A 21,559-nucleotide genomic window follows, 5' to 3' on the forward strand; every position below is an offset into this window, starting at 1 on the left:
CCATACTGTTTCCAGCATGAGCTGCTTGACACGGTAATGGTTAAGGTTTGAAACCCTCTCCTGTTGCCAGTTCTCAGCACCAAGCACCCTTGTAAGTCATATATAGTGTTTTTTTAAAATAACATATTATTTTGTACAGCAGTGTTATTAAGTAATATAAAGGCATTAATATGAATGAAGTATATACACCACACTAGAGATAGAGATGTGATTGTATAACATGCATGTAATTGTAAAAGATCATTTTGAAGTTTAAAAATATCTTTAAACAACACTTTGACCTGAGCCAGGTTTGACCAATGATATTCTCACTTGTGTTGACAGTGCATCTGTGCTGTGTCTGTAATACCCCACTTTTCTCTGAGAGCTGAGAGGCTTCTCTTCTCAAGAGAAACAATCCAGGCTTACATTCTTTAAAGGTTATGAATCACTGTCTAACTCCAAATCATCCCAGTGTTGACATCTAACATTGTATTTTGGGTTTCTTTTGGGCTTGATGTGCTATGCCTAAAGTATACTAAACTCAGAAAGCGGGAAAAAAAATCTATTAAACAAGTTTCAAATAACATATTTTTCGAATAAGCTCGGGTTGGATTCTTTAAAATGCTGTCAGCCTGCTCGGCCCTGTGCCTTCCTGTGGAGCATGTGTTCCTCTGTACATGTGCGCAAGGGTTCTTTGCCAGAAGCAGACAGCTGCGCATACTGTAAATCACTCAAGACACATATCATAACATTTGAGTTTGTGAAACCTTAGGTTCAAAGAGGGCACTCCAACATGTGGCACAGTGATCCAGCAGTCTAGAATATCATATACAGACTGTGACAGGGAGTTTTTTTCTTCTATGTAACCGGATCTAAGATGCAAGCATGCAGCCTTTATGTGAATGTGAGGCATTGCAGTCAGTTTTTGATTAGGATTCACTGTTAGCTTTACACTGTGATTCACCCCAGAGAAACAAACAGATTCTTTGTTATGGCTCCATCTATTCATTACCTGCTGCCGTCTTTGTCACATCCTCCCCTGCGCATAAAAGTTAATGTTACATTAGAAGCCAGATATGCACCTCCATCCCGAGAAGGTCACAGGGGCGAATTTTAGTTTTGATTGACACGTGTTGGGCAAGGCTGCTGAATGTTGAGCGTGCGCTGGAATGATGGAAAGCCCGGAGAGATGACTTTGTGACTGATTGACTGTACCTACTGAGCGATTAGTGTGAGATTAATTGGTTAGTTGTCACTTCATTGGACTGTTATTAGCCAAGGAACTCCTCTCTGGAAACCGTTTAAATGCGAGCTAATTGACATAATTGTTCTGGAGATGACAGAACTCCTGTGGTATAACAGAACGCAGTGTGCTTTCCTCCTCTGTGGGTTAACAGTGAACCAAACGGTAATTGACAAAACGTAGCGATTCGATGAGAGGAGGCTGCGGCAAGAGACGGGGATGAGAGACAGCAGGAAGGGAGGATGACAGAGGAAGAGTGGTAAAAGTGTCTGTGCATGTGTGTGTGTGTGTGTGTGTGTGTGTGTGTGTGTGTGTGTGTGTGTGGGCGTGTACATGTTTGAACAGCATGGAGTTGAGGTCATGGAAACTTAACCGCCTGTGTGTTTTGGCCTGTGGATTAGCCAGGACATGCCTCCACTCTGGCTGGAATGCTTTTTTTTTTATCTCTTTCACACACACACACACACAGACACACACACGCACGCACGCACACAAGGTCACACTTAGAAATTGAAGCAGTGTTGGAGATGACCTTGTGAGGCTCTTTCTTTTATCCTGTTTGAAAAAAAAAATGTATAAGATCTTTAAATGATCCAGTCAAAGCACTGACACACAACACATCATATATTCTTGTAGCTCTTACTCATTTTGTATTTATGATCTTCCCAGCTCATGCACTTTAAATGTTGATATTGCTTTTAATATTTAAGTGTCTTGTAAATATTTGAGTGAATGTGTATAATTAATGCAGCACTTACTGCATTATTGGAAAAGGCATATATTTTTAAACTTTCCGATCTTTAAATTGCATGAAACAACAAGTGAATATATCACTGCAGGATATCAGGAGGCCTCCAGAATAAGCTGTCAGGGAGATTAGATGCCATCAGCAGCATTCAGGCTTTTCCCCAATATCATTCAATACAAAGACATCAAGCTATGTGAAAATATGATCGCAAACGATGTGTTTTTCAGAGATATGATATAAACCAATTAAGAGTAGTATGTTGTTGGGTTTTTTTTTTGCACAATCTCTCAGATGGTCGCTGTGATAATTGAGCCGAAGACTAGAAGATGCATTCACTTGCATCTGCTGCTGAAAGACTATCTTTAGTGACTTCAAGCAAAAAGCGGCTTCTGTTCAGGGTTTTAAACCAAATCCATTTTCAGATATCCAAATCGTGGTAATCTCTATGAGAGGCTGGGAGATTGCGTGTATTTCAAGTATTATATCTCGGAGAGATGTGATAAAGTGCAACAATGAAGCCTTCCTCCGCTATGAGCTCTTTTCCACTAACTCGATCTCGCCGTTGAGCCCTTACATGCTGTGGCACAGGTTTGCTCATTCATGGTTAACAGAGACCTTATGTGCAAGACATGAAGCCGACTTTGGGACCCTACAGCCGACATAGGCACAAAGGGAAATAATAATGCATGAGTCGAGTTGAATATGACTTTAAGCTGATCCTGACAGGTCTATAATTACATGACTCCTAAGGTGCTGAGTTAATACAGGAGCACAAAAAAAATGTGCATACGGTGCACTCAGGTTCACATTTTTCCCTTCTGGAATGATCTGAAATCATCACAGGTAGTACAGTCTTACCTAGATGCTTTTATTAAAGAGAAATAGTCCCAATGGATGATATATCATTACGTTTAAGAGACTTCACCCCTGAACACGTGTCCTCTTGAGCACTGTACATTTTGCAACACGATCAAATCCAGCCACCATCTGGAGAGAATTACAGCATGTTACAGCCGGGCATATCTTCCCCCTCTTTGAACAGGAAATGGCTTATTTCTCCTGAGTAGGGCCTGTCCCAGCTAGGGAAGTGGCTAACCACATGAAGCTAGTGTGATCCAGTCTGTTTACACACAGTAATTTACACAGGTGAGAGAGGATGGGCTGCCGGGATGAATGCAGCAGTCTTGTTTGAGGCCGCTGAGGAATTGAGGTCATTTGGAAAAATCATGAATTAATTTCATTCATCAATCCCAGACTTTGGATTTGTCCCGGTTTTAAATCACATATGTAAAGCAAATATTTAAGTTAAACAGAGTTGCTTCAAGGTCAGAATGTTACGTCAGTTTTCAAACAATGGAAGCTCTGTTTTTCATTTAAATCCAATTGACCTGCATTATACATACATGAGGTACTACGCACGCACTTTATGATCATGGATTGTCCATTTTCATATAAATATGACTTTGTGATTCACAACTGGTTCAAGAAAAACCTGTATAAACCACTGAACTGTGCTTGTGTGACGTCGCACGGTGGTTCAGAAGTCTCTCCACTGGTTTGATTCCAGACCACAGGTCAATTGGGGCCTTTTTGGAGCTTTTTGAATATTTTGGGGCTTTTAACCAGATGTTCCACTTCTCTCAGTTCAAACACATATCAGGTGAATTGAACTGGAAAGGAACTTCCCCGCTGACTGCAAGGCAAGACTTCAAAAAACCTTCAATTGAAGCCATTATAGTCAAATTGTAGTGGGGGAAAAAAAAAAAAAAATTCAGTCTTTACAAAGATGACTTGTCTGTGAGGCTATGAAAAGCTAGAAAAAAATAAAAGTAAGCTCTTTCAATTCCATACCATCTCATGTTTGAGCATTCCTGTTTTAGTTCCTTTTTTTTTTTTTTTTTTGTCGTGGCCATGTGGCTCGGTGTGTTCATTAGGTCTGCTGCACCGAAAGCTTGTCTTGTGATAATGTTGCGAAGCTGTCGCTGGCTAGGCCAAGGAACACACACACACACACACACACACACACACACACACACACACACACACACACACACACACACACACACACACACACACGTGTCAGCCTGACCCCATCACATGAGCCTCGTGCAACTCAACAAGACAGGCAGACGAGAGCAAGCACACCCGGACTCACTCCCACAACTCCACAGGCTTCTCACATTTATTTTGAGGGAGCAGCTCAACAATCTATACAAAATCAAACTGACTTTTTTTTAAGAAGAACCTGTTGTATAATGTCTTATGAGTGCATTCATGGGTTATTCATTGCAGTAAGTTACAAATGTTCATAATTATACATAAAAACTTCCAACACAGGGGTCCATAAAGGATTATATAATGTGCTGTAATGGTGTACTGTATGTCTGTTTTATGTATTTCTGCAAAAAAATTCAGTTTTCATCAAAAAAGCAACATATTCTGCAATTGTTCTAACCTTATGTCAGCTGCTGTAAAAGAAAAATATGGACATCACTTGCCTAACAAAGGGTTAAAGCAGGGTTCCTGGAGCTTAGCTGTCAGTACACCTCTGGAGTCTCATGCTGCACATCTTGTCTTGTGCTGTGTAGTAAGTCTTAATTGAAACCTAATCTGTTTCGTATTGTAAGATACAGTTGTTAACTGTTGGGCTCTGTAAGCAATAAATAGCGTCACTCTTCCACTATAATCGGCAACTGTTGTTGTACTTGTGACTTTCAGGAAAGTTTGTTTTAAACTTTAATTAACAACAGTTATAAAATGTGCATTTTAATGCAATGAGCCATGGTTTTAGTCTACATTTATTTCTTTGAATCGTGACTCATTCTCTGAAAGCAAATAGAAAAACTAATGGTGATAAGGATTCCCTGCGATGCCCAGATTCATTCTGTCACCTCTGGTATGAATTTATCTTATATGCAGTACACACAATCATTTATGCGTTCTTATATAACCATGAACAAACTGTATGTTGACTGTTTTATAAAGCATTATGAACGCACGAGAAAAGCCCCATGAATGTGCTCATAATACATTATACAATAGGCGGCGTTCACAGAAAGTTTTTTGCATAAAGTGGTGAAGTAATGATCAGAGTGTTTTCATTTATTTACATTCTCTTTAATATTTGACGGTTATTCCACCTCTACAAGCATCAGTCTGACTTTCTCAAGTCTTTTGCATAACAACTTACTCTCCGGCCGACCTCCTGTGGATTCGCCTCTCTGGTCCACACCCCCTCCCCTCCCGCTCTTCTCATCCAATCATTCATTCATCCGTCATCACGGATGATCATCCATCACTGATGAAGCCGTCCCTCCATCTTTACCATCCATCTTTAGAGGTGCTTGTTTATGTCTGCTTGACTCTTCCCCGCGCTGTTTACTGACTGCCCTTGCTTTTCTGGACTACTCTCCTCCAGCTCTCTCTGCTGTCCTATTCATCACCGCTTCTTTCATCCCGTCCCATTTATGCTATTCATCACTTCAGTTCAGAGTTTCACTTTTGGCCTGTCCAGCCATCTAGCTTGCACACCTTCATCAAAAGTTGGGCGATTTTCTGGACCTCTTTTTCACCTCATGTCCTCCCTGTGAGAAAAGTTATTTAGGTTTATTTACCCGACACTTCTTGTCCTGGTTCACCTTTTCATTGATTCTCAGACTTGCTAATTGTTTCCCTCCCCCACATGTAAAAATGAAAACATATGCTGCCTTCTTCGTCTGAGATTAAAGGCTGGTAAATATTGTGGATTTCGTCTTAATTCTCTCCTCAGATGAAAAAGCGGTGAAGAAATCACAAATGTTTTACCACAACGAACCAGGCAAGTCATTCCATATGATGAGAGTTTGTGTGTGAGGTTCATGGAGGTGAACATTTAAAACAGCTTCGCATTCGCGCACACATCGTCGAGCCCCGTCAGACGTCCATCTCTCACTTCAATGTTTATTTTCCCTGCTTTATTTATGCAGCAATCCCCTTTCAAATTCAGCTCGCACTGGCTCGTCTGACTGAGCAGCTGCCCTTTCTTTTTCAAAGTGTAAAATTTCATAGACCTTGAGCAAAAAAATGGAAGAACGGCGAGAGGGAGGGAGAAGAAACACAGCTAAGGTAATAACCTGATTTCGCCTCAGTTGGTTTTGATTTAAGAGAGGAAGAGTGTGTCAGAAAAACAGCAGGCGCTCCTCTGTCTCGCTTCCATGCCAGATTTTTGAAGAGAGGAGTGAGGGAGGGATGGAGACACGGGAAGAAAGGAAAGACAAAATGAACAAAGAGAGATAGAGACAGTGAATCACACCCCATGCCAATAAAATGAGGTGAAGTGACACAAAGAAACAGAGATACCATTGAGAAAATGAACGCTCTGCAGAGGAAGACAAGGGAAGGGAGATGGGCGAGTGGGAGGGTATTACCAGTGAATGAATTTTTAATAGCATGGAGATCAACCGTACCCAGGAGCTCAAACAGAAATAAATACCATCCCTCCATATTTTAAACCTCTTCTTTATTAAAGAAATCTTGCAACAGTAGTTTTTTTTGTGTGTGTGTGTGTGTGTTTTTTTCTTCCTACCAGGATGATTCTTAATCATGCAGCAAACATGACAGTGTACCTGACACCAGAAAGCAGGGAGAGACCCTGACAGTAAAGCAGACAGGGACAGAGGGGGCTTATGGGTAAATATCATCTTGCACGTCACTCAGACACACACACACACACACACACACACACACACAGACTCACACATACACACACGCAGCCAGTTGATTACCCCAGGTGTCTGCATTCACCCATGAGGAGCATTTGAATTTTAAACTCACACCAAAAACATGTGTCAGCCCTCTCACGTCTGTCTGTCACCCTGCATCGCCCTGACAATAGCATGAACACAATTAACTTAAGCCGGCAGAATGTGCCAATTTACCCCCAATTTCCTGCTTACACCATCAGACTTTTCTTTTCAGACGTGTATTTTTTTAGCATAATATATGAGCCGGACCGGTTTCCCTGCCAAAAGCATTTCCAAATCAGCGAGGATGTCCCAATTTGCTGATTTTTGAAGCGCATCCCAATTCAGTGCTTATAACATTACAATTTCAGAAGCATCTGTATATTCAAATCAAGTGAACAGCTCAGACCGTTTCGGTAATAAAAGACAATTTCGTTGAGTTTTTCTTTTGTTTCGCTTCTAATGTTACAGAAAAAAAAATACAACTTTCCAGTATTAAAGATTACTAATGCATGACTTCTTCTCTTTTTCTTTCAATGAAAGAATCAATTTCCTGCAATTCACAACATTCAGTATCCGTAAGTGGCTTCTATAGGATATCGGATCTATACTTCAGCAGCACAACAAGTAATCTGATGATTGGAGGGTGCCGGCGATCGACACAAAAGACCTTGTTTATCACGGCGAAACTCTCCTGAAGTAACGTCTTTCATGATATCTCCACATTGTAGGTCAAAACAAGCCGTAAAAAGTCTGCAGTAGCGTAGTTATTTTCTTGCCAGCAGGTAGCCATCAACAGGCTCGACAGTCAGTCAGTGGGATATGAAGAGAATGTGAAAATGTTTTTCTTTAAAATTCATGAACCATTCATTATTTATATGAGTTGGAAAGCAGCAACTATGTACCATCGTGTTTACAATCAAACTTTGCGGAAAATGAATCCTCGTGCTGTAGGTGGTGTATAGTAGTGCGGAGAGAGAAAAAAAAAGTCTTGTTTGCAGGCATTTTGAATAATCTCAAAGTGTATAAGTGCTGTTTGATATGTTTGGTTAACATCCATAGAATCGACAGAGAGCAGACTTAAGTGTTTGAACAGTTGGTCACAATAAGAGTGACTGCTGCAGCGATGGTGTGCCAAGTCTTTATTTTGATCTGAGGCGGTTTATATCTCCATGAAAATATCACTGTTGGAGGTATTGACATTTTATCGTGTAGTGCCAAAGATTAATGGCTCAGAAATAATAAAGTCGAGCAAAAATGTCATTTTTCTCTCAGTGACGGTATAAAGTCTTCAGTATATCAATAAAAAACTTGAAACTGAAGCTTTAAACATTCACAGCTTTTGCTTGAAATGAGGTATTTCTGTCTCTTTAGACTGGAGACATGTATTCCACCTCTTCACTTTTCTTTTTGGCCCCTTTGTTTTTGATCATTGTTCTTCTGATTATTGAGTTCTCGTCATCAGGACATCAGTATATCTTGTTTTTCCCACTTCCTCATTTTATTGTTTAATAGCGCACTGCTTTTTATTTTGTACAGTTTTTCATTTTTTAGTGAATCCAGTAACGACTCGGTCTCAATGTCTTTTCCTGGTAATGTATGTTTACCTTGTTGGGAGCACCCTTCTTTGACTTGTCCTGTCAGACACTTTCTTTCTTGTGCAAATGGTTTTCCGCTCATGCACAATGGTCATCAGCAGCTATTGCATAACTTGTAATTTTCATTTCGTTGCCTCTACAAGATCACCTTTTCTCATCTTCAATTGATTGCCAATTCACCCTCAGTGAGTGAAGCAAGTCTCAGGCCTCGTTTACACAACAGCATTTTCAAGTGAACATGCAAAACGTCTGTTGCATTTTGGGTGGTTATTTACCAACAAAATGATGCTTGGAGCCACTGAAAACACGACTTTTTGAAAACATTCAATAGAACAGCAATCCAAGTTTCACATGAATATCCAAGTTTCACATGAATGTCCATGTTAATGTTTGTAGCACATTGTTCTCTGCTCATGTGTGTTGTTTCGTTACAAAAGCAGACAACAGCACCCACTAGTGGCACTACAAGCCAGTTGCCGAAGTTTCAGGTTTCCATGTAAACGGACGTTTTCAAAATGTTGCCCCGTAAATGTGAAACTTTTCTTATGCGTTTTCACTTGAAACGTTGTGCAAACGAGGCCTCGGTCAACTTCGAGCTTTTGTTCCATATGAACTGACTTAAATCTCAAACAGATTCACAAAAAATATCTGGCAGGTGAAACGCCTGGTTAGATTGGAACGGCATGCGCTCGAAGCCTTACTTCATATTTCTTTTGAGTTTGACATAAACCTAATGTCATAAACCTCACATAAACAGCTAAATTAAAGCCATGGTTTGGCACTTTAATTTAATATCTTTCTCGAATTAAATGCGCGGCAGCGCAGAGCCTCTGGGATGAAAATGTGCAACAATCCAAATATGTACAGTGTGAACTGCATGTGGAATCCAGCAGTGTTTGAACACAATGAGACTGGAGTGCAGCCAAAAGCAGATGATACAGGTGCTGTTATTTATTTATTTATTCTTCTTTTCCGTGCCTGTGATGGAAGTCGTATCATCCACATACGTTTGCACGACATGTGGAAGGCTATAGCAATCAATGTGCAAATTTCTCTGTGCTGTTTGAGACATCTGTTGAGCCTCCAGTTTTAATTTTAAGGACAGGGATTGATTAAAATTCTGAGCAGCAGTTTCAGAAAGCAATGTAGTTCAGCAGTGTGGTTTTTAATAATTAAAACGGATCAACAGCCGCTGAGATTTGGGGCTTTGCTTGTTGTAGTCGCTCACTGGGAAATGGAATTGCAATGAAATTGTCTGACCTAGTGCAAAATATATGTATTTAATTCAACATGATTCTATTTAGTGAACTTCCAATCTGTCTCCTTATTTCTATTCTTCTAAGCCAGTGCTCATTTTCTAACATACTGGAGCAGATGTATTCCTCTAGTTGGATGCAGAAGGTAAATGGGCAAGAATGACTAAAGGAAAAAAAAAATCTATATTCTCTAAGCCTGCATTTGTTTACCTCTGTTTATGCCCACAACCATGAATTTAGTGTTGTCTGTATGAATGTTAAACAGCTCTCTTTTCCATTCCCGCCCTCTAACCAGCCATTCACCCATTCATCAAGTTTGTGATTCTCACTTTATTTATTTTGAGTTTTTGATTGCCACTTCTTTACGTCGTTTTCTGTTTGAACTGTCGTCAGACATTTGGTGACTTTCTCTTGCGTATGAATGTCTGAACCCAGGCATTGAACCTTTTAATGAGGAATTGGTTTAAATCAGCATCCATGATGGTGTGGAGATTCAACAAATTAAGACGACTTACATCGATGAATGCCCTCCAAAAAATGTAGACCATAATTTAGAAACGTTGGAGCAACAAATTCTGCAATCAGGGCCATGATTTTTCCTTTTTCCTGAGGAACTGTTGGTTATTTTCGTGTGGCTGAACCACAACAGCATGGCTGCATGGTAAAAGCTGCAGAACTACTGTGCCTGTAGTCCTTTTAGAAATGGTCAAGTGCATGAAAACTGTACCTCGTTTGAGCAAAACCACTTAGTTACTCTCTGTCAGTCAGCCAGCAGCCCTCTTAACCCTCTGTAAGGTCTCTTTAAATTATGGAAAACAAAAAGGACACATATAGAGCGTCTCAAGGTGAATGCTGTCGTCATAATGCAAAGTTGTGCCACATTTCCTATCGTATAGGAGCAGTGGTGCTCTGTCCTGCACCTATTCTTATTATCAAGGGTTCTTACAATGACTCAAATTAAAACTCCCATTAATCCGACAGTGTAATCCCTCCATTGCATGGGCCAGTCTTTTCAGCCTGAGTATGGATTAGAGAACACTGAGACCCAGTGTTGGTGGCCACTGGTGTATAACACCTTATAAAGATAGTGTGTGTGTGTGTGTGCGTGTATGTGTGTGTGTGTGCGCACGCTGTGCTGGTGGTCAGAATTATACGGCATAGAAAGCTTGCGTGTGTGGGAGGAGCAGGGTGCTGTACATGTGGATAATGTGCCTCTGTTACTCTTTGTGGTTACCTGGTGAAGAGGAAAATCCCTGTGAGGTGGTCTTCTTGAAATGCGGACTACAATGGAGGGGGCCTGTAATGGAGGAAACAGTGAATTAATAAAATAAGCCCCCCCTGTGTCGGACACTATTGGACTGGCGAGAGAGGGTTGGACTGACTGAAGGAAGTACCGCAGATAAATGCCACTACTTGTTAATAGTTCTCTGAATTTTCCAACACTTGATGCATACAGACTGTGCTGCATGTGATATTCATTACCAAGTCATAAAAGACATGCAGTTATAAAAAAAAACTTGCAGTATTTCTCTTTTCGGCTGGTGATTCCGACGCAGGCACTCAATCATCTCATCGACTTTTCAGTTTTTCTACAGAACGGCCTTCATTCCAAATTAACCTTTTCAACTTCTCAATATATCTTTCCAGCAAGTCATCACACTGCTCACACTGCACCCATTAATTTACATACAGAACCTTAAAGTATCAATAAAATTCTAATCTCAGTGCCAACAGTGGAGGAGAGCACAAACGCACCCCTTGACCCTGCTGAGGCTCGTTCCTCCAGATCGTTCATTAAAAGCAAACAGGATCTGTTTGGGGCAGAAACACAGATGGCGAATGAGGGGCTGAAACAGTAATAATAATAAACATTTATATCCCTCTGCAGCTGTACAGGAAAATCTATACCGTACAGCATCCATACCATCATAAAACCGCATCGGTGTGGAGATGCACGGCTGCACGCGTCTCACTGGAGCTCAGGATGAATATGTTCATCGAGCAAAGTTGTTGCATCCCAAATGGGGGACGATCCTTAAAGGTGGTCCTAAACATAAAAGCAGTTTATCTTCATTTCAAGCAATGATGCATGGAATGTGTGTGTGTGTGTGTGTGTGTGGGTGGGTGTGTATCAGGGTGTGCATCTATAAAGAGATGTATGGTATGTATATATTCATGACTGACTTTTATAGCCTTGAAAAAGAGGCCCACTTGGCCGCGGAGGCAAATAGGCAGATATTATTTCACACGGCACCGCCATGAGCTTATGGAACAGTAAAACTGAAAGTCGATAAGTTTCATATCAACTACTTGCCAAGTCAAGTGAATGCATTTAGAACATAAAATAATAAACTGTTTTTATTTTTTTCTCTTCTGTTCAATCCGGTATCGTCTGTAGATGATAACAAAAGCAAACAGCATTCCCTACCACACAATGGTAAACGATAGCACGAGAAACAAACCTCACCCGATTCAAGATGGATAAAATTTAACTTTTGCTCCAGCGAGAGTTTATTTCAGTGGAATATTCAAATTGCTTCTCGTAAACTTTGTGTCGTTTTCTACTTCAGTCACGTATTCATTCTTTTTTCTTTCTTTTTTTTTTTTTTTTTTTTTTGCCTGGCACGCTGGAATGTCTGCGCAGAACTCTAAACCAACCATTTCCAGAAAATCTGTCTCTATTCATGCTGGATAGATGTGCCCTGGTCACGCAGTAGTAAAGAAAAAAAAAAAAACATGGGTGGGCACACGCAAAGTGTCAGGTACAGTGCAGAACAAAAATGTCCTAATCTCCCAACTCTTTGCTATTCATTATTATTTTACAGGGCAGCCGTCCCAAATACATAAGGCCCCTACCCTGCTCAGCCCAGTCTGCCAAGCTCCAACTTTGGGTTTGATGTTCCTCCAACATCCAACAGGCTATGATTATTTCATTCCTTTTTTAACATAACACATCAATTATTCAACCTTTGCTAGACCAGATTTGATTTTTTTTTTTTTTTTAACAGAAATAGCCTTGTGTGTGTGCGTGTGTGTGTGTGTGTGTGTGTGTTCGCGCCCCCACCCGACTAAGGAGAAACTGAAAATAAAATGTTCTGCAAAGATAATACCTCATGCCTCGGATGAGTGATGGATGGCGAAGGGGTGGAGCAGAAGAATAGGAAAATACAAGCACACTGGAATAAATGATGACTGCATTAGCATAGGATGGCAAATGCTCCCTTCATTCCACAATAAATTGCTGCCTTCCTCAAGGCAAACTGTCCACACAACAAGTGTAACGATGACATTGAAAGGGGGTGTGTACGTGCACGCTTGCGCGCATACATCTCCCGGTATTAATTCCACTGCCTTGTAGCTTTTTTGCTGTGAGCGTGTTAAAACTTTGCAATATTACACGCACAAATCTATTACATCCAGGTTTTTTTTTTTTTCAAAGTAGTCAAGTAAATTAAAAAACCCACTGAGCTGAGTTTTTGAACTTTTCTTGTTGAAATTCCCATTGGGAAGAACAAGTGAACTTTTATCATGTGAATGTGATAAAAAAAAAAAAGAAAAATATTTTAAAACTTATGTTAGCCCCTTAAGCTTTGGATTATTAAATTAATTAATGCAGCATACACAAAGCTCTCATTAATTCATACCTTTACAGATATTATCTCTTTATCTTTTGGCCTAATTTTCTCTCTCACCCTCTTCTTGCTCTCTCTCATTCTCTATCTCTCTCCCCTGCCACTCCTCTCCTCTCCTTACATCCTCATCTCAGCTAATGAGCCCACTTAAATCTATGCCAAAACACAAACAGCATGAGGAAGAAAAAAGAAAAAAAAAAAGAAATAGGTACAGTGCTTAGTCTGTTTGCTAAAGGATTCATCATGTGAGCTGTTTTCAATAAATAATAAATGCAAACGCTGACTTTTGTCTGCAGACGAGACTTCGGGACATGAATTATGCATTGTTATTCTTGGATAGGGCAACGCAGGGACAGAGTGGCAGTGTGTGTTGTGCGCTCGCAACTGTGTGTACGTGTGGCGGATCCCTGACGCACACTGCGAGCGCAGTTTCCGAGGCTTACAATCAAGGCATTTATGTGGACACAACTCGCTGTGATTACAACTCTGGAGACGTTGTTTTGTTTGCAGATACATGCACGGTCCAAAACCTTAAGCTCCTGGCGGCTCGATTTGACTCTGTGCTCAAACATCACTCAAAAGGATCACAAACCGCGCCGCTCGTCTTCTATTAGCAGTTTATCTTATTCTAATGAAGTCTTTTTTTTTTTTTTTAAAAGGTTGGCTGATGAAGGGCAGGACGTCTGTGTGTTTCAACTCGCTTGTCCTGTGTGTGTGGGAGGTGGTGAAGGTGGCCCTCCCAGCACATTCATGTTTACAGTAGTTTTCCATTTGATCTCTCTTCTCTCCCTTTTCTCCTCTCTTTTTGCAGCTTTTTCCCTACTCTGTAATCATTATGACAACAAAGGAGACTGCACTCCCGTTAGACGGTGGAAAGGTTCCACCAGCGGTGCTAAAATACACGAGGGCTTTTTCTCTCTCTCTCTCTCTCTCTCTCTTTTTTTTTCCTTTTCTGTTGTCACCAGGAAATATGAGCGAATATCTTGATTGAAAATCAGGAAAAAGGGGGAATAATTACAAAGAGTAGAAAGGCACTCATCCACCCGCGACAGCAATCATCACTGATCTCTGCTGTCATTCCACTCTGCAGTAAATAATTCATCAAAAGAAACAAAGGGGAAACAAATATGCAAATAAACCCCAAAAAGGCCAGTAACACTGGTCTCGCGCCACAAGGGAAGAACAGTAGTGGATTATTATCATGGCAGGTTATGACTGTGATGAATCTGAATTTCTCTTGTTTCATCTACCTTGACAGTACTGAAGTCGCAGAGACACAGAAAAGAAGAAGGAAAAAAAAAAAAAAACCTGGAGGGATTTGAGGTTTTGATTGAGGAGGGGAGGGAGGGAGGGATTAAGGACAAGGGGAATGGAAGGATTGGGGGAGGGAGGGGGTGTAGAGACAGGGGAAAGGGGTAGTAGACATCGGGAGGGAAGAAGAAAGAGATTTGGGAGGGGATGGGAGGAAAGGAGGGAGGGAAGCTTTTGAGGGTGTATTCGACAGTGCTGTGAAAGGTAGCCATCAAGGGCTTTGATGAAAAGTGCAGGCCTTCTAAAGCTTAGGAGTGACAGCATATGATTTGGTCAAAGCATGAAGCTTTTCAAAGGTAGACATTCTCACTCCCATTCATCTCTCTCAGGTTGAATATAACTTTTTGGGCTGAGCTCTAGCAAAATTCCAAATTGGTCTGACAGATTGACTGCGCGCGGCATTGTCCCTGTGACTTACACACAGTAGACTGTCTGAGGACGCAGTCGTCCTGAAATGAAGGGGGGATTATGTGTAATGTTTCAACAAGCTGCCCAGATCAACTGCTATGCAGAAATGCAATTATGTCAGGGGAAGTGACATTATGTGTGTGATACTGGATGCTTAAAAAAATAATTATAATGGCTCTGGGTGCTTGTACAGTGCTCTTACAAAAATGCATGATAGTTCCTAAATACCTGGCATACTTGTAATTTCAGCAAGGGGGGAAAAAAAAGTAGGAGAAATGAGTAGATTGAACTCATCACAAAACCACATTTTGTCGTCCATGATGACTCTGCTATATTTGGTTATATGACCACTGGCGTTATGGTTCCAGTGGACACATCGATCTCTAGGCATGGTGCTTGAGGATTATTAGCACTTTGGCTCGGTGGGTTGGAGATATGGACAGGCCTCCAGAGCGAACAGTTGTTAAAATTGAGGGTCGTGCTTTACTGTCCCAGGTCAGCGATAACAGGCAACAGGGCTGTCAGATGACACCCGTGTGTCATTTTCACTCACATGCATAAATACATGATGGCGGAAATAGCATACAATTTAACACCTACGCACACAGATGGACAAACACACTCCTGATGCTCCTGCTCCTACATGTAAAAGCATGCATGTGCACGGAATTGAAAACACATGCCTGTGAGGCTCTTGTCTGATAATAGTCGCTCTCTCTCTCTCTCTCTCTCTGTCTCTGTCTCTCTCTCTCTCGCACACACACACACACACACACACACACACACACACACACACACACACACACACACATTCAGATAATAGTGTCTAATTTAGGCCCTCATATCTGTAGAGTTCTCCAGAGGACCAGACTTCATCAGGAATATACTGGTGACCTACATACGAGGAACACACACACGCACACGCACACACATTATTACACATGCTTCCTCGCTGGCACACAGAATGTGCTGCACAGAGATCTGCATGCAGACACATGTACAGGAACATGTCTGTGCTCCCCGGGTGTAGCTGTGCCCACACAATCAGATACACACCGAGACGCAGACAGACATGAGTGTCAACACGTCTGCATGCTGCATAGGTGTCTGAGTTCACCCGCTCCTCTCACATGCACACACACCCTGTGTACAGACATTTACACACTCACATCCCTCCTCTTTGAAGGATCAGAAATGTTCTGCGCCGATGGAAAAGGCTGCATATTCATTTTGAAGGTGGTGAATTGATTTGCAGAAAAGCTGCAACGCTGCACTCAGGGTCAAACGCACACTGGAGTCGAGAGCTTCATGCAAACTGGTCTTCAGTTCATTCTTTTTTTCTCTTATATTTGAGAGCGTATAAATGTCCACGAGACAAATTAAATATTTACAAAAACTGAAATGTAACCCTGTTTAATTTGATAAAAATGAATACCCACTATTGACATAATTAGACTGATTATATCATCCAAAGCAAATTAAACGTAACTGTACTGTTTTTTTGTTTGTTTTCTCAGGAATAACTTGTCATCCTTTAATAAAACCACTTCACCTATGACTGTAGGTATGAGTGGCAAGTGCTGTTTTGCGGTTGGATTTCCACTTGAAGTGTTCCTGCTGTCTTGCTGAGGGCAAATCTTCTCCTAATGCCATACAGGAAGTGAAGCATGCTTCTAGCGAGAAGGACCGGGGAAGCCGTATATGCGCCGGATTATGCATTCTGTTGGCAACAGACAGACCTCCAGTCATCATTCATCATTCATGGGCATCGTCTGTCAGCATCCCTGGGTGCTGGTAATGGCCGAGAGGACGCGATGGAGAATAATAGTGAGAAAAGAGGGATCTTCTTCTACTTACCACACCAGAAGGTCTGACTCATATGCAATTATCAAACACTTAGAAAGAGATTAAGTCAGAGACACTGACAAAGTGAAAGATAAGGGGACACAGTGAAATGTGAACTTTTAAAAGAGAGAGAGACAGAGAGAGAGAGAAGAGAGGGACTATAAAAAGGGAGATTATTACTTCTGTCAAATGATCCCAGCATATTTTAATGACCCATAACCTGAAGAGTCTAACTATATTCAGAGGAAGGTTAAAGAGACATTTGGAGCCCCTGGAGTCAGCTATCTGGCAACGGGTGGAGACGTAAGCAGACATTTATGGTTAACTGTCTGCTCAGCGCCATGTTTAGAAATGGGCAAAAGAACCTGACTCACACACAGTATTGGTCCAAAAGAGAAGGAACTGAGGCTGGAACCACAAATGATGCAGAAATAGACATTCTGAACCAGCATGGAAACACATTAACTATTTTCACGTTTATGGGTGGTTAGAGGGACTCGGCTCAATGGAGGAGAGGACCTGACTCATGCATAGCGGTGTCTGTACCGAGCGCCACAGCCAAAACGTAATAGCAGCTCTTGGAGCCGGTGTTGGACCACAACTGATGGAGTGCGCATTCAGTGCAATTACAATTAGAGCAGATCCACTCCCTTATCTATAATGTCTTCCCAAAGCATATGAGAACGTGCTTTAATACACCTCGGACGGTAAAACACAGATTGATCACCGGATTGGAATCTGGATCAGGTAACTGTTTGTGAAGACTTCAGTCAGCGTTGCATGTGGTGTCCTCGAATGGTTCACAAAACTTCTGCTTCTCAATTTGTGCGAACAAGGGATGATAACAGAGGAAGGTTTATCCTGAAGGAGTCTGCAGCACACTTCCAGTCACTGATTATGCAATTATCTCCTGTCTCTGTAAATCAGACAGTAATCACAGCCAAATTGCACACACAATCTCAATAAAATGTAAGATTTGTTCTCATGTACCTGTAACTAGGTCAGCTGAATTTTATTTTATTACTGGCCTCAGCAAGTTAGGAATATGGTCAGTGAACCGACCAGGATGGCGACTGTGTATCTTCAGAATGGACATGCTACTTTTAAAGTTCGCTGTTGTCATTACTTTTTAGGGAAATGTCAGAATTCCAACTATTTAATCTATTTCTGCTTCAAATTCCTGCTCAACTGTGTACATATCCATCAAACTTTTGCATACATGAACCTAAATGAAGGAGCAGTAAACCTGCTAAACATCAGCACACCTGTGTTGGTGCTGAGAGCAAATGAGTATCCTCCAGCCTCACAAGGCAGGAAACAAGGGCATATGTTCATACTTCATTTTGTTTAGCACGCATTTAATTGTATCTATATGTCTGGTAAAAAAATATAGCCCATTAAAATATTGTGCAGGCTTGGTAGATCTATAACATTTTAGTGCTTTAGTTAGTCTACGAATCACGTTTTATTATGCCAAGTCTTTCTTGTTCATTTCCAACCATTCCGTTCTGTGAATTCTTTGGCAACACAAATGTAACATGTCATGCCAATAAGGCAAATAGAAATTGGAAAACAGTGAGTGGGGGATGCCGCGTGATGGTGATATGTCTCAGTTGCATGATGTTATTTTCATGAAATGAGACAGAAAATGGAGTGGAGGCAAATTTAAAGGGACAGGGAATGTAAGGGAGACTGACAGACATGGAGAAAGGAGAGGGTGAGCAGAACAGACAGCATTTTGTAATCACACATTCAGTGTCAGCTACCAAAGAGCTGAGCCACTGTTATGTAAACCAGAATGAAACATTCATGAGCAAGCCGCCGTCTCACTCTCAAACCGTCGGCATGGCGCTCAAATGACCCATATGGTAGGTTGGATACAATCTGAAAGTCATCCATGGCAAATAAAATAAGTTTGATAAGATCAGTGGACTGGCCAGATGTCCATTCAAGAAAGAAACAATACATATCATGGGTATATGTCAGTGATGCACATATTTCTATATAGATTGCCATAAAAAGGGATTGTTTGGGTGAAGGGAGAAGAAAAAAAAAAATCGCAAAAGTTGGAGGGGTATATAAGGAAGAAGAGAAAAATGAGAAGAGAGACAGGGATTAGGCAATAAAAAGACAGATGAGATCAAGAGACAGTTCTGACACGCTCAGGCAGCGAACGCTTTCCGTGAGCCTGGGAGCAGCTGAGCTGAGTGGTTACTCTCACACACACACACACATATATGCACACACGCACAGTTGTGATGTGGTTAGCTGTGACTTTGTGTCTGCCTGGCTGTATATTTATATATATATCTATATATATGAGATGTTCAGAGAGGGGCTGTACTGTAGGAAGTTGTGCCAGATCCCCAACACCACACCCCACCAACATAAGGAGGAGAGGACTTAGTGGGCTTTAGGTTTCTGTTGTGGTTTCTTTCAATTCTGTCCCTCTCTCTCTCTCTCTCTATCTCTCTCCCTCTCTTTTTCTTGTCTCCAACTCTCACTCTATCGCCACTGTTGCTGTATCTGTTTCTCAGTCCAATGCTCTGCTTCCCTTTGGCTGCTTCCCCACATTTTCTCCTCTCTATACCCATCGATCTTTCTCTCATCCTAAACCCATTCATCTCTCACTTTCTTCCAGGCAGTACATATCCATGAATAACATTTGCAGTCATCTAACATCATAATATCTGTGTGTAACAATTCGAATAGGCAATGCAAACGTCTGAAGGCTCGGGCAATCTAAATTCAGTTTAGGAGGAGGAAGATGAGGAACGTTTTTAGAGCCTTGTGACAGTCTGAGCCAAAGGGATGCTGAAAGTATGCTTTGTAGGAGAAGCTTGAGTTGCAGCAGTTCCAATAATGGTTCAAGTCCTGATCTTTTAGGCATGTTGAAGCCCAGATACTGTAACCCGAACACAGGAGGAGTTTAGATTAAGACTGTAATAAGTATAGGAACCTCCTGTCAGATTAACCGCACCACTCTGTGATCATAAGGTGGTGGGCTTTGTTGAGGTTACGGGTTTCTGTTGTGGTCCCTTTGTACTTCACAGCAATGCTGCTCTACCCCCGAAGATTATCCTGACATTCTCCATCATTCAGCCTCCTCTCTCACCCTCAATCCCTCTTTCTTTCTCCAGCAGACTCTGATGTCAGTCTCCTTTAATGACTTGAAAATGAGCAATAACCAGAGCTACATTTGGCCCTTTGATTTTTTTCCCAGGCTTGTAGCAGCGCCTATAGATTCTCTCCTCTTTCTCTTCACACCACATGTAAACTTTTCTTCTTCTGAGAGAGAGCCCTACCATCTCAGCTTAAAAGTTAGTTTAACCTGCCGTTTGTATCGCGAGGCACACAGGCTGGATCAAAAAGTCCCGATTTTGTGAGTAATCGCACACTCACATGTGTGTACGCCCACTCATTTTACACACATGCATTCAAGTCCACGACCCCACACATGAATTCAGACAGGGCCCTCGGTGCTCTTATTCACACATGGAATCTGAGAGTCAGATTTTCTTTCTCCGCACACCCACATGCTCCTGCCATGTGCCCCTACGCCACCTCTTCCCCTATTTCCTAAACCTCAAACACCTACACACACACTCTTGATTCAATTAAACCGCAGTGGAGTCTGGACTGTGACGTATCCCCCACGGATGCGAAGCGCGTGCGTCCGTATGTGATGTGCGAGCGTGATGATTTGAATCAGAAAAAAAACTTGGTGACCTGCTTATCCGTAGCCCTTCCTGCTCGCTGTGATAATAAATGAGTGACCTTTAGCTCGCGAGAAGCCTCTTCTCTCTCCTCCTCGACCCCGGCCTGCTGTTCATTTCTCTGCCTGCCCGTCTGCCTGTCCGTCTCTCTCCCTGTCTCACTCTCCGTCAGTCTTCCTTAATGAGTCGGGGACCGTCCTCCCTGTGGGGAAAGAGGTCAGCGGCCCTGACGCACACATGCACACACGCATGCACACACACACACATGCAGACAAACATACAGGCGTGGAGGGCTCACATGCATGCACATGCAGATAGGACACATCCAGACATGCACACATCCATGCAGATGAAAAGACAAACCCCCACCAATGTCACTCCTGCCACACACAAAAAAACACACACACACATCACGTACACACCACGCTGACCCAGAAATCCCATCTCTATTATGCAGAATATCAGTTAGCTGATGGTAGAGCTGATTATGCAGCTACCCTCTGCTAGCCCACAACTCCCTGGTGAATATCTGCCTTTAAAACCTCTATCCCAAATGTCTTTTTAGCATATCAATAGAGAATTATATATTCCTAAACAGTGGGACTTGCATACATACAGCTTTTCACAACTTTCTCATCTCAACATGTCACAGCAAGAGATTTTTTTTCTTCCAAAAGACAAATTTGCACAAACATTTCACTCCAGAAGCACCCAGAAGTAATATGTAGCTGTCACACAAACTGATGTAAAGACCACAGAGTTTTCATGTTGTTTTCACCATCTATCAGCCATGTATTCTATAAATATTGCAAAACCAAATTCCAATTTGTTATTTACTGAATTATAATGAGTAAGAAAAGTACAGGTTTGGCAAAGTCTTGAATATAAAGCTGAACTTTTCTCAGGACATGTGTTGCCTTATTTATATGAATGAAATTCTTCATATTTTGTGATATTTGGCTGTTGGTGAGTTTACTGCCTGAATAACAAACAGATTTTAAACTCATCATTAGTTCAAGTGCTGGGTGATAATACCAAATATAGTGATATTATAGTATGGGAGCACTTTATCCATTCATTCTGTAATTGAGGGAATATG

At 41.6% G+C, this 21,559-nt stretch overlaps 1 long non-coding RNA gene across 1 annotated transcript in view; it reads right to left on the reverse strand.

The window, feature by feature from the left end:
* LOC115397326 (uncharacterized) overlaps positions 1 to 21,559 on the reverse strand; it is a 100,311-nt gene that overhangs the window by 12,281 nt on the left and 66,471 nt on the right. Inside the window, exon 5 of the long non-coding RNA XR_003932456.1 lies at positions 10,783 to 10,845. This is a non-coding gene — a long non-coding RNA (uncharacterized LOC115397326). The remainder of the gene's footprint in view (positions 1 to 10,782; positions 10,846 to 21,559) is intronic.

Source organism: Salarias fasciatus, chromosome 11 (assembly GCF_902148845.1).
Source record: "Salarias fasciatus chromosome 11, fSalaFa1.1, whole genome shotgun sequence".
Taxonomy (NCBI): domain Eukaryota; kingdom Metazoa; phylum Chordata; class Actinopteri; order Blenniiformes; family Blenniidae; genus Salarias; species Salarias fasciatus.